This window comes from Manacus vitellinus, unplaced genomic scaffold (genome assembly GCF_001715985.3).
Source record: "Manacus vitellinus isolate BGI_N305 unplaced genomic scaffold, ASM171598v3 scaffold_10_pilon, whole genome shotgun sequence".
NCBI classification, from domain to species: Eukaryota; Metazoa; Chordata; class Aves; order Passeriformes; family Pipridae; genus Manacus; species Manacus vitellinus.
The window spans coordinates 9955699-9976296 of record NW_021938838.1 but is presented as its reverse complement, the minus strand read 5'-3'; the positions used below and the strand labels follow the sequence as shown (position 1 = coordinate 9976296).

Sequence of the window (20598 nt, the reverse complement as noted above, 5' to 3'; positions counted from 1 at the left end):
GAAAAGAGGGGAAAAAAAGACTGGAAGCATGACCATTTTCTTTGGAGGTGTTCTCAAAATGGTCTTTTTTCTGGCCAATGTTTGTGCCTGTGCTCAGTCACGGGCTGTCAATAAGTAAAGGCTGAAGAGGAGAACAATGGAACATTTATGTGTGCTGAGAGAGCTAGAACAGTAGGAACTGGGAGACGTGGCAGGATCTGAGCAAGGTGTTAATCATGTGCCTCGGGAGGCTGGTTGCAAGTATAGAAATGGGGATTAGTATGTGTTTTCTCATCAGAAAACTTGAAGAGAAGCCATGAGCCTCTGTCAGAGGTATTTCACAAAAGCAAAAAAAGGGATTTGTAAGCAAGGAAAGTGATGCCACTTTCTTTTTCTTTCCAGTATGTTCAAGGCAACTATTTCATAAATCAGTAGGTTTATGACAAAGACATACCTAAATTCTATACAAGTCTCCTCCTGACTGAAACATTTTAGGAAGGCTCCAAACATTGGCTGTTTGCCTGAACTGTGAGTAACCATATAATGGAACAACTTGTAAGAATTTAGAGAAAAACTACCTTTAATGTGCTTGGTATGGGACTATACATCTTGAAAACTAACTTATTTGTGCCAGCTACAGGTGTTTGCATACCCTGTTTGCTGTTTGTTTCTGGATTAAACTAAAGATGTGTTGAGTTCGGTTCAGAACTTTCCGTATAATGATTAGGTTTTAGTTGGCACCTGATTATTGGTATATGGAGATTATCTGTCAAACAAAGTCAGATCTGGCGATAGTCTCAGACTTAAAACAACAACAAAAATCCACAAAAACCCCAACCTGTTTAATGGATGACTTACTACTTTATATTGTTTCTAATTACCTAGGACTGTCCAGTTGTTGTTGTTCTTCATGGTGTGGTGTAAGAATAATGTCTTCCACCCAGGCATAAGCTCCCAAAAACCTTGACAAAAGAAAACCCTCAAAAAACACTTGTTCAGCCTTACAGACATGAAAATTTCAAAACTGGAAAAGTTATTGTGTGTGTTTCAAATTATTTTAAAATCAGGTTTATATTCTGTAGTTGACTTAGTGAATCAACATGTAGTTATGAAGTTATTTCCATATAATATCATGTGCTACAGGACCATAGAATTTTTCCAATGTGATACCATTTTATTTATGGTACATAATTATATGCTATATAATTGTACATCTCATTTTTCACTTAGAAGGAGTTAAATGAAGACAGCATATAAGACTCGGATGATTCAGGATATTTTAATTGCTTTTAAAGGCTTTTAAATTTAGTTAGCTGGAATCTAAAATAGGTCAGGGCTGATTGGAATTGTATTTTGTCTAATGACTAGGTATAGATTCTTGCAAAATAACCTGATGGTCCTAAGCCTCTCCTTGGATTCATGCTGATCCTCAGGAGGACAATGCTTGTGCTGGCTCTTTCTGTGGCTGAGCGTGTACTACTTCTGTCTTGAAAACCAGAGCTTGTTCTAAAACAGAATTTAGATTAATTACTTCATCCACATTGGTACACAGTCATTTGCTTTCCTCCTAAAACTCCAAGGTAAAAATTGCCTAGAAATATGCTGAGCATAACTATTTCTGTGGAGCTCTGTGACCCATCAGATTTGCTAACAGGCCTGCAGTCAACTGACAGATTATTAAAATGTGTTTTTTAAATAATTGCTGCATAAAGAAAAAATACATGCAGCCTAATCCTGTGATTGTTGTATGCTTGGATATCTACAAAATGTTAGGGTGCCAGCCTTTATCAGGAGGGGAAGAAGGCATTAACTTCTATAGTGCTTCTGAAGAATTAATTCTTTTGGGATTGCCTAAAATCTCCAGTTCTAAAGAGGCTTCTGCAATGTGTTTATATGATTTAACATTTTCCTGCCCAGAATAACTTTAAAAAAATAATTTAGAATCTTTTTCACTTTAAAAAGATTCTTTTTGTTTGTGTCCACTGTTAAACTAAAAATGCTTTTGTTTTCCTAGTCTTTCTATGAAGTCTGTCTTCCACCTTTTCTTTCAGTTTCAACTTCTGATAAATCCTGAAAAAGGACATATGTGGTAAATAAATCAGATGCATGAAAGTCAAACAGAAGTGGAAAATGTTCCCTATAAAATAACTTAGATAGTTAAATCAGTCAATTATGATAATTACAAAATACAGAATATCAGTCTGATGTTTTTCAGGCTGGCTGTCTTTTAATTTTTTGAAGACTTAGTACATAACTACACTATAATTAATAATAGAATGTAGCATATCGTTTCTATGAGTATATCCAATGAACTCAACTGGTACATCAGGACCAGCAAATCCAACCAGTCTAACACATTAGCTTCAAAATGAAATATTTATTATTTTGAAACTACGTTTTGGATTCTATTTGCCTTCTGAAACTTTAGCTCTTACTTTTGAAAGTTTTGTTTGTTCACTTATTTTAGTGGAAACCAAATTTGAGGAAATTGCTTGAATATTGCAGATGTTAAAGGCAGCACTGCAGGGAAAAATCCCCCAGCTCTTTGTCACGTGAAGTATTATCAGTGAAATTATAGGAGTCAGCAACCCTGTGTGGGTAGGAGGCTGTGCAGGTTAGGAGTGGGATATCACACCTATTTCACAGAATCTCGTTTCTTTCTTGCAAACTAGGTTTAGTTCAGCATGTTATACAAGAAGAGATTCAGCATATCCAAAGTTGCTTTCTTATGGAATTCTTGTTAGCTCAGAATTTGGTTCCCATGCAGAGTGTGTGGTTCAAGCAGACATATGAAACAGCTATCGATGCTTCTCTGAAAAACTAAGATTATTTTTCCATGAGCTGCTTTAAGTAGTCATGCTGTTCTTTCACTTTCTTGCTGCCAGAAGATCCCTAAATAAACTGGTTGGGAATACAGATGTTTGGCAGCCTAGGCAGTGATGAATATAAATTAAAAAACCCAAACTCACCCTACTGCAGAATGAAGAGATCAGTAGAGATCCGATGTGTCCTTTTGTAACTTGTAATCACTAATTTTTAATTAGTGTACTATTACCTTCAGACACTTCATTTACTCAAGTCTCAAAATGTGTGTTTTGTTGGACACCATGTACTCAATTTTCTTAAGGGCTCAATGGTCTCATTTCAGTATATAAAAAAAGTAGTCAGGAAAGGATAGTGGGTAAAAATTAATTCATTACTTTTGGAGACTTTATAAGTAGGAAAATCACTTAAGCATGTGTATTTTTGCTACCTTCAGTGTGGTTACAGACAAGCTTAGAAATGAATTTATGTTTGGGTGCTCTGCTGAGGGAGTAGGTACTTAGCTCATAGGATTGAGTGTTACTTTGAATGATCAGAAGCAGTGTTTTTGCCTAAGAAATCAGATCCAGACACAATATTTGATAGCCAATTTTTCCATTGATAATCATGTTTCTTCATCTCAAGAGAATGCTGCTATGTGTTGCTAGTACTTTCTTCATTTGTAAAACAAAAAATGTGTTTTACAGAAACATAAAATAACCACCAATGACTTTTCACATAAAATTCATGTATAGTATAATAATATATTAACTTTGTAAAATACTACAGTAACTTATATAAATGGTGGGAACCAGTTTATCCCTTTCACTAAATGAATGTGAAATAATAGGACTTTTAAGGAAGAGGATACTGTCTAAAGTTTAGAGGAGAAAAAAAGTATTTTACTACATAAAATGAAACTGAAGACCTACAGACATTATTGTCTAGCAAGGAAACACAGTAATCCCATTAAACTACAGGCCTACATCCCTATATAACGTCAATGACAGTAGTATTATATACTTCCATAGTGACAGTAGGTACTTTTCCTAGTAAACAATGCATACAAAAATAATGTCAGTAAATAAATAATTAGTAAAACTTGATGTTAAAATGCTTAACTTTGGTTTAAAATTATTATGTTAACAGATACTGCTAATTTAATGGCACCTCCACAGTGAACCTTTATTACTCATCCTTTAAAAGGGGCTCGGTTGGAGTGCTGTGTCCAGTTGCCAGAACTATGGTAAAAAAAGAATAAAAGGAGCAGTTGCAGAGTATGCAGAGAGAAAAGAAAAGAATGATCAGAGGTCTTGCAGTGCTAACCTGTAGATGGAAAGAAATTTATGTAATTTACTGAAGATTAAAGTCGTCAAAAAACTGAGAAATGAAAAAAAGATGTTCCTGTGTTCACTGAAGTGTTTCAAGAATGAGCTGAAATTATAATGGGAGATTTAGATTATAATGTAATGATATATATGAATTACTTTTATGAGCTGATTATACAAACTTCTGGTAAAAATAACAAAGGTATAGCTGATCCTACCTTGGAGCAGGAACATGGATTAGATGACGTCCTAAAGTGTCTTTGAGATCTTTTAGCCCTCATTTCCTACAGTAATGAAGTTTGTGCCACCTGCTATGGGGTCTATTCCAGTCAGGCCTCTCTACTAACTCTTGACCCTGTGGGTGAATGACACCCCAGTCTGAGGCAGGAATGAGTCTCAAAGACTCTGCAGTTCCTGTAACTTTACAAGAAAGTGTAATCATGAATAATGGAGGAAAACTGAGATAAGTGGTCCTACTGATGGGAGGAGGGAAAGGTGACTGGTCTGCAGAGCTGGAAGGTGTGAGCTGGGTCATGGAGCAGTGGGTGGAACACAGCTGGGAAGGAGCTGTGCTGGGTGTTCCCTCTGGGGCACCTCCAGTTACAGGGATGAGCGAGCTGAGGTGCTGCAAAGGGTTAAGGCAGGTGAGCAAGCTGGAGGCATTTATTTCAGAGCTAGCAGGAACGTGGGGGTGAATTGGGAGGTTCCTGTGGTGAGGTCAAAGAGAAGAAAAAGCCATCAGAAACTAGATTTAATTACTTTCACTGCCCAAGAAACTAGTTTCTACCCAGGGAAAAGCAAATGCTTAGTAATGTTGACCAACTAGCAACACATTGATCTGACACAGGACTGCGAGACTGTCACTTGCCTCTTTTTAGCAAAAGGTTAGTGTGTGTTCCCAGGATCAAAGTGTTAACCACAGAGATACTCTGTAGAAACCACACAGATTACTGGAACTGATAAGCATTCTGGTTCTCTAAAAATACTGTTACTGTTATATATACTTTTTTCCTTGTTCTCTATAGGATACTACCTTTTGTGAAGTTTCCACCGTTGAATAGACTTCCATATGTTTAAAAATACATCAAATGATTAGCCCTACTCTGTACTAAAATTGAAGGTGGGGAAAAAATTTAATATTGAGAATATGTTGCTTCAGGATTCTGCCCTTCCTATCCAGGACAAAAATAGTACCTTACTTAATCATATCTCTTTAAGTATTCAATAAGTCAGCCCAACTATGAGTTGGCAGTCACTGCCACTGTATCACTCCCCATGAATACTTAAAGGAAAAGGCTCAATAATCACTGCACAGCTACAAGGTGTGCAGGGAGAAATGATGTGCAAAGTTAAACTCCTGTAGTTGCCATCCTTTGAAAATAAATAATTGATATTATCCATACTTGGGGGGATTCTTAAAGAGTGGTTTTGGTACATATTGCATTGCATCACTACAGTGATGTATTTTTGAGAATCTGCCTTAAAACTAATCACAAAAATCTCTGAAGAGCAGACTTGGCAGATTCAACATAGCAATGTTAAACAAAAAGAAGTGCTTTACTGGTCATCAAAAGGAATGAGGAGGATACTGAGAACCATCTGGATAATCAATTTAACTGGCCAAGAAAATGCTTCAGTCATTCAAAAATTGAAACAAGATAGCAAACACATATTTTTAAATATTTTACTGAAAATAAACAAATGTCTCTCCTCTGGCAAACCTCTGAATAGCTTCCGCAGATGAACAGGGTCCTAATCCAACAAAGTATATGTAAGCACACCGGTAATTACATTTATTCCATCCAGTTTATGTGCTGAAACTTACATATGTATTTAGGGCACTGCTGGACGGGGACCCAACCCGAACGATGCACAGTCTGTGCAGAGCCCGGAGGAGGGGTTTGTTTTCAGCAGTCCATTAAACCCTGTGCTGGACGGTACCGGCCTCTCTCGGAGAGGCCACTTTGCGGTTTGTTTTTTTTTATTATTTTTTAAAACAGAACTACGAGTCGCTGTGACAGAGCCCGCGTGGCCCCCAGGCCCCGGCCCTGCGGATGCCGGTGCGTCCCAACACCCGCTCCCAGCGCCGAGCACGGGCGGCCCGCCGCCCGGGCGGCCGGCTGGGGCTCCGGGTGACCCCGCGGCGGCGCGGTGAGCGGCGGCTGTGCCGGGGCTCGGGGGCCGGTCTGGGATCCCGCGGGATCGCGGAGCATTCCCGCACCCGTTCCCGGGGGGCACGCGCGGCCTTTGTTCCCGGGCCGGGCGAGGGGCAGAGCCGGCCCCGCGCGTGCGCGGTGGGTGGCGGAGCGCGCCTCGAGAGCGCGCTCGCGCGAGCGGGCACCGGCGGGATCGGATCGCTCGGGCGCAGCGGCGCGTGCCGCGCCGAGGGAGCGAGCGAGGGAGGGAGCGCGCGCTGGCTCGGGCCGCGCACGGAGCGTCTCGCCGGAGCAGCGCAGAGAGTCGGCCCCGCACACGGAGCCCGCGCCCATCGGGGAGCCAAGGCCGCCTCAGCGGGTCCCGCCTGCCGCGCACACAGGTGAGCGCGGCCCCACCGGGAGCCCGAGCGGCCGCGGGGCGGCGGAGCGGCTCTGCCCGGCGCGGCCCTTCGCCCCGCCGCCCGCGCAGAGCCCCCCGCGCGGCCGCGGGCGGGCTCGGGACAAGGCCCGGCGCGGCCTAAGCGCGGCCCCCGGCGGCGGAGCTGTGCGGCCTGCGGCCGAGCGGGGCCGCGGCAGCGCGCGGCCCGGCCCTGCCGCCGGCCCATTGTGTGGTCGGGGCGCGGCGGCGCCCGGGCCCGCTCCCCGGCCGGGCTGCCCCTCGCTTTGTGGGCTCGGCCTGCCGCGCTTTGTGCTCGGGCGGCGGCGGGCCGGCGCGCCCCGGGAGGCGGCCTGGCCACGGCGGCCCACGGCGGGCCCGGGAACAGCCTGGCCCGGGAAATGGGCCGCTCGTGGCCCCGCCGTGACATTCCCCGGGAGCGCGGCTGGCTCTTACCTAATCCGGGCAGGGCAGAGAGGGAGGGAGGCTCTGGCTCGTCCCTCGGGTTCCCCTGCAGAATTAAGCGCCTGGAGATCTTCGTTCTTTCCCCTTCCCCACGGTTTTAAAAGGACGGGAAACAACAGTGTTTGTAGTGAAAGGCAAAGCATTCTGAGTATTTATTCATCGAGTTTCTTTTTCCGGTGGTGAACTGGTGGCACTTTTGTTTAAGCTCACGTTCATACAGTATTTCTCCAATATTCTCTCTGCAGTCTCTGTTTCAACCAGTCTGGGTGAATATTGTCTTTCCCCTGAAAGCAGTTTAATCATATGCTAAATAAATAAAGTGGTTTAATTTGTTTAACCTGGCAGATGAGTGTCTGTTAGGAAGCCCATAGCTAAACTGGACTAGGTCATGGAGGACACGGGATATTCCACGCGCGGGATGTAGTTTCAGTTGTCTCCTAATCTCCCTCCCAAACTCGAGGTTAGCACGGTGCATTCCAGACGGGTAGGGAAAATGGAAGGGAATCTTCTCAACCCTGATTTATTCAAGCTGGTTTACAAGAAGATTTGAGTTACTGGGATACAGGTAGACTAATACAGAGAGGCTTTTAGGATAAAACTTGGATTTCTGGACTATTCATTTGTTGCAGAAAATAACTTTGGGGTGTATACCTAAAGCATAGGTCGATTAGTTCTACTTTTATCATTTGTTCTATGCTGTAACATTGGTGTAAAAATCGAATGGTAGAAATCATAATTATGTTATTGTCAGTGGAAACTAATGTTCTTAAATAGCCTTAGTACTTCTCAGAGCAGTGAAAAATTGTGTAGGAAAGGACAAGGATAAGGCTCATCCATCAGTGGTCCAGTTTTAGCAATCTGTTGTGACCCAAGAATTCTGAAACTGATGAAATGATGGGCATTTTTGACCTGGAAGTGCATGTTGTGATGAAGTATCTTAACCATTAGTGTGTCACGTCTGTTGATAAGGTTTTAATGCCACAGTCTAATTAGACTGTACTAAAGGAGTTAGCTCAGAAATTCAGTGGCTCCAACTAAGTAGGTGTGAACTAAGGAAAGTAAATACTTTAAATAACATGAGTACTTTTGATACTTAGGTTTGAATAGAGTTGCTACTGTTTGCTTAGTATGAATTGAGAAAGAAATCCTGCTCTGATGTCAGACAACTGCCTCTAATGTGGAAGAGGGGGGAGCATGAGCATGTTCATATGAGAAGCAACTCTTTTTGGTCTCAAAATTCAAAGAAATCAAGTAGGACAGTTTTATGAACTCTGATCTTCAGATGAAACAGTCTGGAAGACTGTGCATGCAACTGCTATGAGGAACGTGATGTTCTTAATTTTAAGTTAGAATTGCTTTGCTCTATTTTTCTGTGGTAATAGTGCTTGTAGCCGTGTGTGAACTTTAAGAGCTGGACTGAGTTTTGCCAAATAGATTATCAGTGTGTTTTTTGCTTTAGTGATTGTCTCATTTATGGGAGCCAACCAGAATGGTCAAGGTGAATCAATGGTATTTGTAATTCTGGAGACATCTGAAGAACTCAGTCCTTCAGTTGTAGTGCATGTGCCAGTCTGCAGAAAGCCCAAGTGCCAAGGGTGTTTCCAGCTGCTGGCTGCAGTTACCTGGGTCCCTGGCTGCTGCTTTGGGGCTACCTGCTGCAGAAAGCAGCAGCAGTGAGTGAGGATGCTGGCAGGCTCTGGTTCATCTCAGCCATCGTGTGGTGCCTAAACCTTAGGATCTCATCTCTGAAGTTTGCAGTTTTAACCATCATGAACATTGTAGATGCAGAAGATTTTTTTTTACTGGATCCTTTTTTTTTGTTGTTGCTTTGGTTTTTGAAGGGAAGTTAGCATTAAGAAAAGTGAAAACTAGTTGTTAGTAAGAGATACCCCTTTTGACTTTAACAAAAATACACAATTAGAGAGATATCATTACCTCAGTAAAATGTTTTGTTTCATTAATAAAAAAATTTGTTGTAAGCAGTTTACTCTTTTTCAAAATGTATGTTTCTTAAATGTTCGGTATCATGATAAAAATGCAATTTTGGTGTGTGCCTTCTGTGTACAGTATCACAACATGGACTAGGAACTGACAGGCATATATACTGTGTTGTTACCATGAGCTGTTACTTCAGATTTATCTGAGTTTTTCTTATTAGCACTTAATTGCACGTAGCAAAAATCTTCCTAAATCATTGACTTGGGGCAGTTTGATATCAAGCTATGGTATGTTTAGCTGCTAACTAAAGCAGGAAGACAAAACCTGGCATTAATGCCCCATTAACTCTTTAAGTTTTATGCCACTATAGATATATATTCCAGTTCTGATCCAAACTGCATACTGTGTTTCTGCAGTGCTCAGGACAACTATTTTAAATATATGTCTGTGTGAGTGAATATATAAAATGGTGATTCTTTGTGTTATCACAGGAATAATGAGAGATTTGGTTACTAATTCCACAGTGCTTTAATCAGATAAAGTGCTAGATAATTACAGCTAACCAAATGGTCCACTTCTGATTTTGACTTGTTTTTCTTCGTAGAAGCTGAATACAAAAACTGAGGTCGGCAGTGTTTTCAGTGAGAAAGTAAAATATTAAATGGTAAAGCCTGTATTTGTCCTATTGCATCTGGAAATGGATTTTATAAAATTACCATGGATATATTCCAGGGAAACTGTTATAAAAAGAGCAGCAAATTGCTGTACAGACAGTTGTTGTTGACTATTCCTTTTGGGTTTGACTTATCCAGAAACATGTTTGTATCTTTTGTTGTAGCAATTGATGACCTTGCTGAGAGATGAAGAAAAAGAGGGAGAGTGTAGTGATAACTTCTGCTGCTTAAAAAATTAGTCATCAGCTCCTTAAAAGTGAAAGAGAAGTTCTTTGAACTGTGGTTTGTGTGGCTGGCGTGGTTTAACCCTGGCTGGCAAGTAAGTACCACGCAGCCACTCTCACTTCCCCACCTGTGGGATCCAGGAGAGACTTGGAAAAGTAGAAGTGAAAAAAAACTTGTGGATTCAGATGAAGACAGTTTAACAGGTAAAGGAAAAGCTGTGCACACAAGCAAAGCAAACCAAGGAATTCATTCATCACTTTGTGTGGGGAGGCAGATGTTCAGCCATGGCCAGGAAGGCAGGGCTCCATCATGGGTGATGGTTACTTGGGAACACAAACGCCATCACTCCAAATGTCCTGCCCTTCCTCCTCCTTCCCCCAGCTCTGTGTGCTGAGTGTGACACCAGATGGTCTGGAATATCCCTTTGGTCAGCTGGGGTCACCTGTCCTGGCTGTGTCCCCTCCCAGTGTGTTGAGCACCCCCAGCCTCCCCTCTGCTGGGGCAGTGTGAGAAGAAAAGGCCTTGAGGCTGTGCAAGCTCTGCTCAGCTATAGCAAAACCATCTCTGTGTTTATCAGCACTGCTTCCAGCACAGATCCAAAGCACAGCCCCATTCCAGCCACTGCAAAGAAAATTAACTCTATTCCAACCAAAACCAAGCACAGTGGCATGAAATCTTTAAGTTAAATATTTTAAGGTTCTTTTCTGCAGTTCTTTCAGGTAGTACTAAATGGAGCAAAACGCAATTTAGTCTTTGATGAAAGACTACAGTTGCTTTTCAAGGTTTTTTTCTAATGCTGTCAAGGAAGAGCATTTAAAATGCCATGCTTTCAAGAGTCATGTTCAAACATGTGGTCAGATGAAATATGTAAAAGGAAAACTATATATGAAGGAAAATTGTATGTTAAATTTTGCTCATGTAAGGATTGTCCAAACATTTTAACTGCAGTAGGAGTATTTTGAAACAATTTACAGTTATACTAGAGGAGGGAAAGCTTGAAAATAAATTGCATAAAAATTGCTAGAACTGGTGTCTAGCTTAGAAGTGTACATGTGTTAAAAGACATAATTTTTGGTTTCTGTTTGCTCTGTATTACATATCTTTCATGAGGGAAAGTTCTGTGTCTTCTGTATTTTGCAAGGGGCTGGCAACTGAAATGTGAAGTTTCTGAGTTCTGTTTTGTAATTCTTAGTACACCTTGCTTCATGCTGAAATGTGATGTAGGTATTAGTTTGAAATGGGGTTTAAAAGTAATTTTTTCCTGTGATTTTTCTAAAAGTCAACGTTATTTCTAAAATATGTGGTTCTTTGCTGTTAACACATCAGTGTTAGGAAAGAAGAAATAATAGAAGATGTAGCACTGCACAAGCTGTGGCACATCCAGGGTACAGTTCTGCAGTAGCTAAAAACAGTTTCTGTTGGACTGCCAGTGCTAACTTGCAGTGTTTCTGCCACCAGTGTGAATGGGCAGTTTTAGTCCCAAGTTTAGTTGCCAACTCTCTGCCTGTGAGGAATGGGTACCTGTGTGCTGGGTCACTGCCCAGAGCTGCAGGTTCAGCTCTGCTGCAGGAGCTGGGGCTGTGCTCAGGAGCAGTGAGGTGAAGACTTGAGGCTAACAAGGAATGGCCATGACCTCCTTTGCCACTTGGTCTTGGTGTCTTCCTGGTGTACCAGTGCTCAGGTAGTTGGGCAAGACTGATCTTGTTGAATCCACTGCCTTAAAAAGAAAGAAAACTAGTGGTAGAGGGCAGGCAGCACACCCACTGGTGTTGGTGGCAGCCTTTTGTTTGTTGTAGAAGTGGTGGTACAGTCTGACATGCTCTGTGTGTGCCTGGCACTGGGGAGCCTCTACCTGCTGGAGTGTTCTTTGTGCTGCAGATAAACCATGTTCTTCACAGGTTTGTAATGGTATCTGAAAAGCTCTTAAGAAATACTGTAACTGAGCAGTTCTTAAAAGTGCTATTAAAATATTTAAGAACCTTTAAAACATGTAATGTTGCTACTTTCTCTTTGAAAGATAATGGCTGTAACTCCCTGTATCAGCTTAGATAGTCCTTAATCCTGTCCTTAGTTCTGTAAAAATGGATTCTGATTTTTTTTTTTGAAACCTCACTACCTCTTGTAATTTTTTTTTTTTACCAGATATAGGTCTGCTACAGTTTCATATTTTAATTTTCTTAAATTACCTAGTATTGTTTTGGAAATGATGTGTGAAACATGCTTTGATATGCATTTGTGTGTTGATAGGTATATAACCTAATTTTTAAATTCATGTAAAGTTGTTCACTTTTGCCTATACTTGAACCTTAAGTTTTGCTCCTTTCCATCTTCTTATGTGCAGTTGTCTTCTTTTAAAAGCTGTGAAAATGCTCTGCTCAGCTAATATTTTGATTTCTGAATGACCGTTTAATTTGAAATATATATGCACATATATTTATATAAAAATCTTTAGAGTCACAAAATGACTTTCATTCACAGGAATTTTCCCCTCTTTTTAGTGCATGAAGGCGTTAACTCAATTGAGAGTTAATTTGTGTAGGGTTCTTCCCTCCGTGGCCGATATCTGTGTGATTACACAAGTGTGGTGAGGATGTAATTTGGAGACTGGTTGCACAGGTGTGACCAGGGGATCATTTGGCTGGCAGATGTTGATGGTGTACTGTAAAATTTTAGTCTGGCTTTGTGCTAGGTCGAGTGTAATTATTAGAAAGGAAATTTTACAAATAAAAAATGGACATTCTTCTAAAACAGCACCTGTAAAGCAGTAATTTTAAGAACACTTTTGTGCATATTAAAACCAGCTGCTGCCTTAAACAGTTTTATTTTAAGATCAGGTGTTCCATTTAAGCCAAAGTTGTTCCTCCATGTACTGCTGTAGTTCTTCCATGGATACAGGTGCTTGTCTACTACTGGAGTTGAGCGTGGGCAAAAAGAGCGTTTCATGAAGCTACTCCTTAATGAGAATATGAGGGAGTAGGCCTAGGGTTGTCCATGGAGCTTTACATTTTTTATTTCCCAATTTTTGAATGCTTGACCTTCCAACCTATTGTATTTTGGTAACGCTCCTGTAAAAGAAAAAGGCTAAAAAATACTGAAGTTTACAGCTGTGCTTTAGATAGTGAGTCACTGCTGGGATTTGATGTTCAGGATTCAGCACTGCAACATAGACTCAGGTTTTGATTTTTTACTACATAATGGAGGAGAGGACAATATTTTACAGAGAAGGACATAATGATAAGTTGCATTTAGAAAGTGCAGATAAAGAGAACGTGAAGTAGCAGAAAGATACATCTCTGCCTGTCATTTCCAAACCTTTTATAATATCTTGTGTTTTAATTTCTGGTGCAGACTCAGGCCTGACTTCAGAGTGATTATGGTTGAATTTTAATTTTGTATGCCATGAAGCATTTTTCAGGCAATACAGATAAGTGCAATAGTGAGTGCATTTTACTTGGCATTTGAGATGTACCTGATCAGAATTTAATGGCAATAAAAGAACGTGTGCTTCTCTTGCCTAAGAGCTTTTTTCTGTTGAATTTGAATCACTTGCTTGAGAATCTGGGTACTTGGAGCTTCCCAAAAAAAGCTGAGGGAATTTTTTTGGTAATACAAGGATCCCTCTTATGAAAGGTTACTTTATTTACCTTTCATAAAATCAGGAGGCCTTCATATTAGATACTATAGAAGTAGTGAAAAGGGTGTTGCCAATGTCTCCCTAATTTGTCTCTTTAATGTACAAAATACTGGAGTGAAGAGAGGGCAGTTGTCCATATGTGAGCAGGAGTTGGAAAGTAAACAATGATTGAAGTCTGATGATTGCTAACTATGAAAACTGAGATGTTAAATAAATTAACAGTGTCCTTTAGTGTGTAATGATATTTAGTTATTACTAACCTGAAGTAAATTCAAATAAGGTCTAACAAGGTTAATTTAGTATCCTTATCAAGTCATTTCATTCCCTTTGCATTAATGTCTGAGGCTCACAGCTACTTGTGGTAGCTTAAAACCTGTAAGAAGCAGGGAAGTACTTGCCCGTGGTGACTCAGAAGCTTGTGACAGAGCAGGAACTAACCCCAGGTCTCCCCTGCCACAGACTTCTGCTCTAGTCCCACTAATCGTGGGTTTGGTTGGGGATTTTGGAAGGTTTCAAGGAATGCTCAGTCTTTTCATGTACCGTGGTGCTCTGTGCAGTCAGCAGTTCCAGCCAGGCCTGGTCACTGTGCTGGGGCTGGACACTTGCTGGGAAAGAGCTCTTATTTGGGAGATAAAGCTGCATTTTAAACCTGAGGTTCTGATGAAAAGCTGTAGAACTTTTGCTTTCTGCAGCAGTGACCAGTCTTGGCTGGCAGTAGCCAAGATTGAGAATTTGAGTAATGTTGTAATAATGATTTTAAAAAATATTTATTATTGTGGTAGTTGAATCCTTGTTCCACAGTTTTACAGAAACAGTTTATTCAGAGTGGATGAGTGGAGAAAAACTAAGTCAAATAAAACAGTATTGATTTTAATTGAGGCACACGTGCTTCAAAGAATGGATGCTAGAAACACAAGACATGCAGAAGGTGGGAGTTTAAAGAAATGAAGTACTGAAAATGTGAAAATCTCACTGTAATTTTGTAATTTTTTTTACTAAAGCTGTATATTTCTTTCAATGTAAAAATTTCAGTGTTTTCTCTTTTCTGCCTGTGGCCTATCTTAGATTTCCACAGCTCTCCTTTTGGATTAGTAGCATACTAGGAAAATCTTACTTCCAAAATGCAGAAATGTCCATTTTAAAAATACAGACTTGATCCTTTATGTTTTAAATGTTGTGTTTTATTCTCTTTGTGATGTGTATCTGTTATAAAATAAAATAAATACCTTATCTTTATTGGACATTCTTCTAAATATTCTTTCTTCTGAAGGTTAAATGGATTTAAGAAAAACCTAGATTTGTAAAAACTCTCACTCAGAATGACCAGAGAATCTGTGCATGTTAGTACTAGAGGTTCTGAAAAATTCATAATTTCTGAGTTAGGCCTCCAGTGTCACTAGTCTGTGTTCTACAATGCTGGGTGTTATTTATGTGTAGGTTCCATATCTGACATACCTTGGGGCACCAAGGTCTGTTCTCTGGAATGAGTATCTCTGTTCCCCAGGCCCTCCCCTCCATATTTGCCCTCTGGGGTTTAGATTGCCATTCTTTACAGGACTTCACTGTCAGCAGGACTGCATACAAGAATACAGAACAAATGAAGGATCACAGGAATAAATGATTGTATAAAATGGAAATATATATGAACCTCAGCAATGAACAACATGGAGGGATCTTTATAAAAATAGTCAATGTAGGTCATCCTGTCCTGTGTCATGGTCAGGCTCTTCTGGAGGCCAGTCTCTCTTTGCAGGCCTCCTTGGTCAGGTGTGGTTATTTTGATGGTTTGCTCCCTAGTGCTGTTAAGTTATGCAGGGAAAATATTGAGCATGAATTTGAATTGGAATAGTTATCACAGAAAGACTTTGTAAGTGAAGACACATCAAAGTACAGGTACTGGTGTAGTTGAGCCTTACTGAATTAAGGTAGGTGCTTCCATGCCACACCCTCTTCCCTGTGTCTGCCACAGACCCAGGAATGGTGATGCAATATTGCATGGCAGTTACAGCATGCAGTGGAGAATATAGGCTTTGCAAAATCAGACTGAGGAGAGAAATACAGCCCCCAAAGTGTCACACTTGGTAGGATTTGCTGTGAATGTTTACAGAGGGATTTGGGTTTGTTTTGTTTTTCCTTTTTTTAATTCTAATAGAGTGTGATTGTATACAGAGCCCATCTATGATACCTTGTAGAACAATTAAGTGCTTCCTGTTTAGATACTTCTGAAAGGTAGTATGTGGTAGAGCATGAAAAATAACTTGCCTTTTTTTTTTTTTCTGATGCTGATACTAATTCACTTTGTAGCTGATCCTCCTGTATGCCTCTTAATTTTTATTGCAGCATTGTATGTCTAGAACTTCTTAAAAGTTAACTATCTCCCTGTGTTTATAGACATTATTTGGCTGAATTATTGTTGGAAGATGATCCTGATGCAACTCAGTTCAGTGTGCGCTGTTCACAGTGAAAGGAAGCTGGGTATTACTGAAAAATTAAAAACTGGTTTCCCTGTTATGTATTGTTTGCAGAGAGATACCTGTATTTTCATAGGAAATTTTTCTTTATTTTCTTAGGTTCTGCCATGTTTATTTTGAGACCTGTACTTCTGCTTTATCTCCATGAGCTGTCCCATGCCCAGACCATGGCAGCTCCAGACGGGCACGGTCCATTTGGTACCTGAGAAGGTTGTGTGGGACAGCTCCTGCTTTGAGTCCATCCCGTGGGGTTTGGTGCTGTAGGTCCATGTGTGGGATGCTGGAAATGCAGGTGTCCTGTGTCATTGGCTGACTGGCACTAGGGACACAGAGCAGGGACACAGGGCAGGCAGGAAAGAGAAGGCTTTTGGCACAGGTACCAGGCAAGAGTGCCCAGGATACAGCCTTGGGCAGTGTTTCTTTATCCCCATCTTCACACCTCTGTAGGATGTGGGATTTGGCAGTGTCACAGCAAGATAAGTTATTGTCTTGTTTTTAAAAACAAAAATGAAAAATATGGTAAAGTCCAGTTCGGAAGTGGTCCATGTCTTTTTAATGCAAGTGCTTAGTTTTGATTCGTATTTAAATAATGGAGCTTTTCTCTGTATTTTTTTTTAACCATGTATAGTTTCGCTAGCTACTTTGAGGCTTAACTTCCTTTTATTATAATAGATTGCCAAATATCAATAATGTTTGATATTGTTGCTTATACCAGTTTATTTAATGTATTGTTGAATTTCCTTTTTCTCACAGTGGCATTTGGTAAATTGGTTTTAGTGTAGCTTGAATTTTCAGGAATTTCCTTGATAGTTCCCCTAGCTTTTGTTTTCTGTCCTGCTGCCTTTCCTTCCAAGTTCAAAAGACAAGAGACATAGATGTCCTATTTTGCTTTATAATTTGTTGATGGTCTGAATTTCCAAAGAAACCTGCTTTCTTATTTAGTGCTACATATAACTCTAAGACCTAGGAAGGCTTGGATGTTCTCTGATTATACAGTACAGAGGGAGTGGTACAAACTCAGGTTTTGGCCAGTGAACAGACATTTTTAGGTTTTGAGGTTTTATCAGATAGTTATATTTTCTCAAAACTGTGTTCCTCAGGTTGTCTTTGTTTGCAAGGCTGGAGTAGCACAGCAGTATAATCTCCAGTATTCCATGTTAAATTGGATGTTGAAGCTCTGTTTGGCTACAAGTTATTCACTTTTTATAATTGGTGGACTTGTTTGTTGCATTTAAAAATTAACACTTCAGTCATAGTTGTTGTTTGCTAATGTGATTTTTATGTGGTTGTTGTATATCTTCTATAGGACACTGTTCCTTCTTAATTTTACATTACAAAGTTGTTGTAGAAAATCTTTAACAGCTAGAAAAAAAGCGCCTCCTGGGTTGATGTTTAATATTCTGGCATATCTATAGAGGAGAAACAGTGTTAGTGATGAAGCAGAAATCAAACAGCACTAGCCAAACTCAGGGGGTTGTGTTGGATTAGAAACAGGTCACTGCCATTTGGTGGGTGTAATAATACTGTCTGTGTTTACATGGTGCTGTTTGTATCTGCATCTGCCACATGATATGTGCTGAATTTGGAGAGGATCTGGATTGTCCACCAGCCGGGACTCAGTCGGTGACCGGACTGTGTAAGGGGAACACCTGGGATAAGCATTAAGGGCTGGTGGCTCACTGCAGGGACAGCCATGAAGACAATAACTGATTCCATGATTGTGTGAATCCACTGGGATCTCCTTTCCTGGTGATTGGAAAGCGGGGTTGGTAGGGTGAGGTGCAAGGAAAAAAGATACCTACAATTTCAGGCAGACTGGGTCACTGCGAGGTAGTGGGAAATGTTGAAATTGTGTGTGGAAAGGAGATGAGCTGGACAGATGATATTTTGAAAAAGGAAATCATCATGAGACTTTTTGTAAATTTTGTAATTTTATTTTGGTCTTATTTTATAATATCGTGTTACATTGGATTGATCTAGCTGTTGCTTATTATGCAGAAAAAGAGAAAGCCCTGAGGTGTCTGAAATAAATAGCATAGTTAAGGGCACTAAAGAAAACAGTGTCTGAAGGGTTGAAAAAATTCATAATTCATTATTGTGTTATATAGTTGATTAATAATTTATGTCATGAACTGTCTTGTAAAAGTGTTAAAGTAGGCCAGGAGGTGCAGAGGCTGTGTCTGAGCAGGGATGCACCATGTCAGTGTCCAGGGGTCAGAGCTGCAGGAGCAGGCCTGTGTTTGATGCTGACTGTGCCAGGCCCTTGGGATCTGAGAGAGCTGTAAGAGATAAACTGATGGACTTCAGCGTGGAAAAACCTTGGGCCCTAAAATGTCTTTTAAATTAAACAGAAATTGAAGATACTAATTTCTTTTAAAATATTTGCAAGCTTTTCTCTAATACAATCTCTGCATAATACACTGGATGTGTTTTGACTGTTGAAGTGTGAGTTAGGGGGTGGTGAGGACAATATATATTATTTTCAACAGAGCTTGCTAAAACTTCTTTCCCTTCTGTTTTGCTGTGTGTTGGACAATTATGAGTGCAAGAGAGGACAGAGGAAAGGTAGATTCCTTGGACAATTACTTTCAGAAATAGTAAGTGTGTAATAGAAGAGCTGGCTTTTCCATAGTGCTATAGATGATGTCCTCAGTAGTTTGAGTTCTCATAATTGAGCAGTAATGGCACAAAACTATGGTATCCAGAGGTTTTTTCGCATAGAGTTAACCTAACACTACTTAAATCTTAGAGTTCTTATTAACACCTGTTTAATGAGTATTTAGAACAGTTAATTAGCTTTTGTGTTTTTACATTCTTGCTTGTATTGCATCTTGAAAAAAGTAACCTGTGTTTTTCACAACTTTGAACACTGTCCTGTTCTCATTTCCGGTGCTCTGTAAACAGGGTTTTGTGTTTAAAAAGGTCTCATTTTAAATATGATTGTACAGTTGAAAAACTTGAAAGATTTTCTGTTTGGTGGTGGCTGTAATGCATTAGGAGTGCATTTTGAATGGAAGTCTCTGAATTCAGTTAGTTCTGAAATGTAATAGAAAAAATATTTTATCCATCACATATAGACATTTGTGATAAATCATTTTATCTGTCCTTGTATCACACTTAGGTGTGATGAGAGATTTTTTTTCCCCTTCCATCTGTTAAAATGACTATACAGAACTTTTGTGGGGTTTTTTTTTTTCCAAAACTAATATTGTTACCCTCTCAAAAGCAAATTAAAGTGTTAAACACAAGTCTAGTCTTGATTGGGTGAAGATGTGAGAGAAGATACGATATCTGATATGAGAGAAGTGGATGGTGTTAAGTTGGATTTGTCAAAGGTGCCCTGTATTCCAGTGAAGCGCAGGAGATGTGATTTCTAGAATGTGTCTGGAGGTAACGCCTTGGAAAGGTGAGAAGCTGAAAGGGTATCAGTGTAGTCCTGTATACTGTTGTTAATTCCCTGGCATGTCAAGTACGGCATCTTTGTGAACTTCACTTGAAACTGCTCTCCGTGGGCCTGAGCCTCTGCAGAGCTTCTCAAACAGTGCATTGGTTGTGTCTTTTCATTGCCCGTGCTTCTGTTACCTGCCCGGGGTTCCTCAGGCATTGCACACCCTGCTGCAGTGGAGCAAAGCAAGTGCAGCATTAGCTGTAACCTGTCCAAGGGCCCCTGGGGTTGCTTTGGGGACAGCTCTGTGCTGCAGGACAGAGCCCAGGGCTTGTTCCAGACACTGCAGAACATGCTCTTAATTTCTCAAAAGCTGTTTCCGTGCAGATTTTCTTCAGCTTTTCTGTTCTGCTCGGAAACTTTCTTGACTCTTACTTGGTGGGATGATGGATATTGCAAGTTTGGGGATGAGGCTGAAGGAAGCCTTGTATTGAATTGGTAGTTTTTGTTTATAGTAGTTGGGCATTATTGGCATGTATTCAAGTCCTGATACAAGTCTTCCTTGAACAGAACTTGGATTTCAAATAGTAAGAAAGCATTTTTAAAGATAATTTTCTCTACCCTGATACTGTAGCCTTACTTTTTTATGTGACCAAAACAAATTATTGGAATGTGTTGTTCTGTTGCCTCCACTGAAAGTTGTACTTCCATGATCTTATAATCATTACATCAGTATTCCATAAAGTCTAAGATCTTCTGAGCCCACTGTGTGCATCATGCAAGCATGTTGACTTGGTTTTCAACTCCCTTATCCTTAAACTGTTTAAGTTTTTTAGGAATCCGTGTGAATATTTAAATATGCCACATTTTCCTTGAGATTATTAGGCTTTTGCTTATTGAATAATCTTTATGCAAATGGAGAAAATTCCTGTCGAATAGAACTTTATAGGTCCACAGTGGGAAATGCTTATCTGAGGAGTATCCTTGAAACAGCAGGAAGTGAAGTTCATGTGTTAAAAGAGTTTTGAGCGGATCTGTAGCTTTTAAAGAATTTTTTAGGGAGGATGATGAGCTCCGTGGGCGTGGAGCAGGGGGCTGTTGGTCAGGTCCCGGCCGTGCAGAGGGAGCTCCGTGTGCGGAACGCGCACGGCTGTGGGGACACGCG

The 20598-nt window shown here is 40.5% G+C and overlaps 1 protein-coding gene across 1 annotated transcript in view; it reads left to right on the top strand.

Moving 5' to 3' along the window:
* Positions 1 to 20598, top strand: part of SIAH1 (siah E3 ubiquitin protein ligase 1) — a 67613-nt gene that overhangs the window by 39460 nt on the left and 7555 nt on the right. The window lies entirely within an intron of this gene.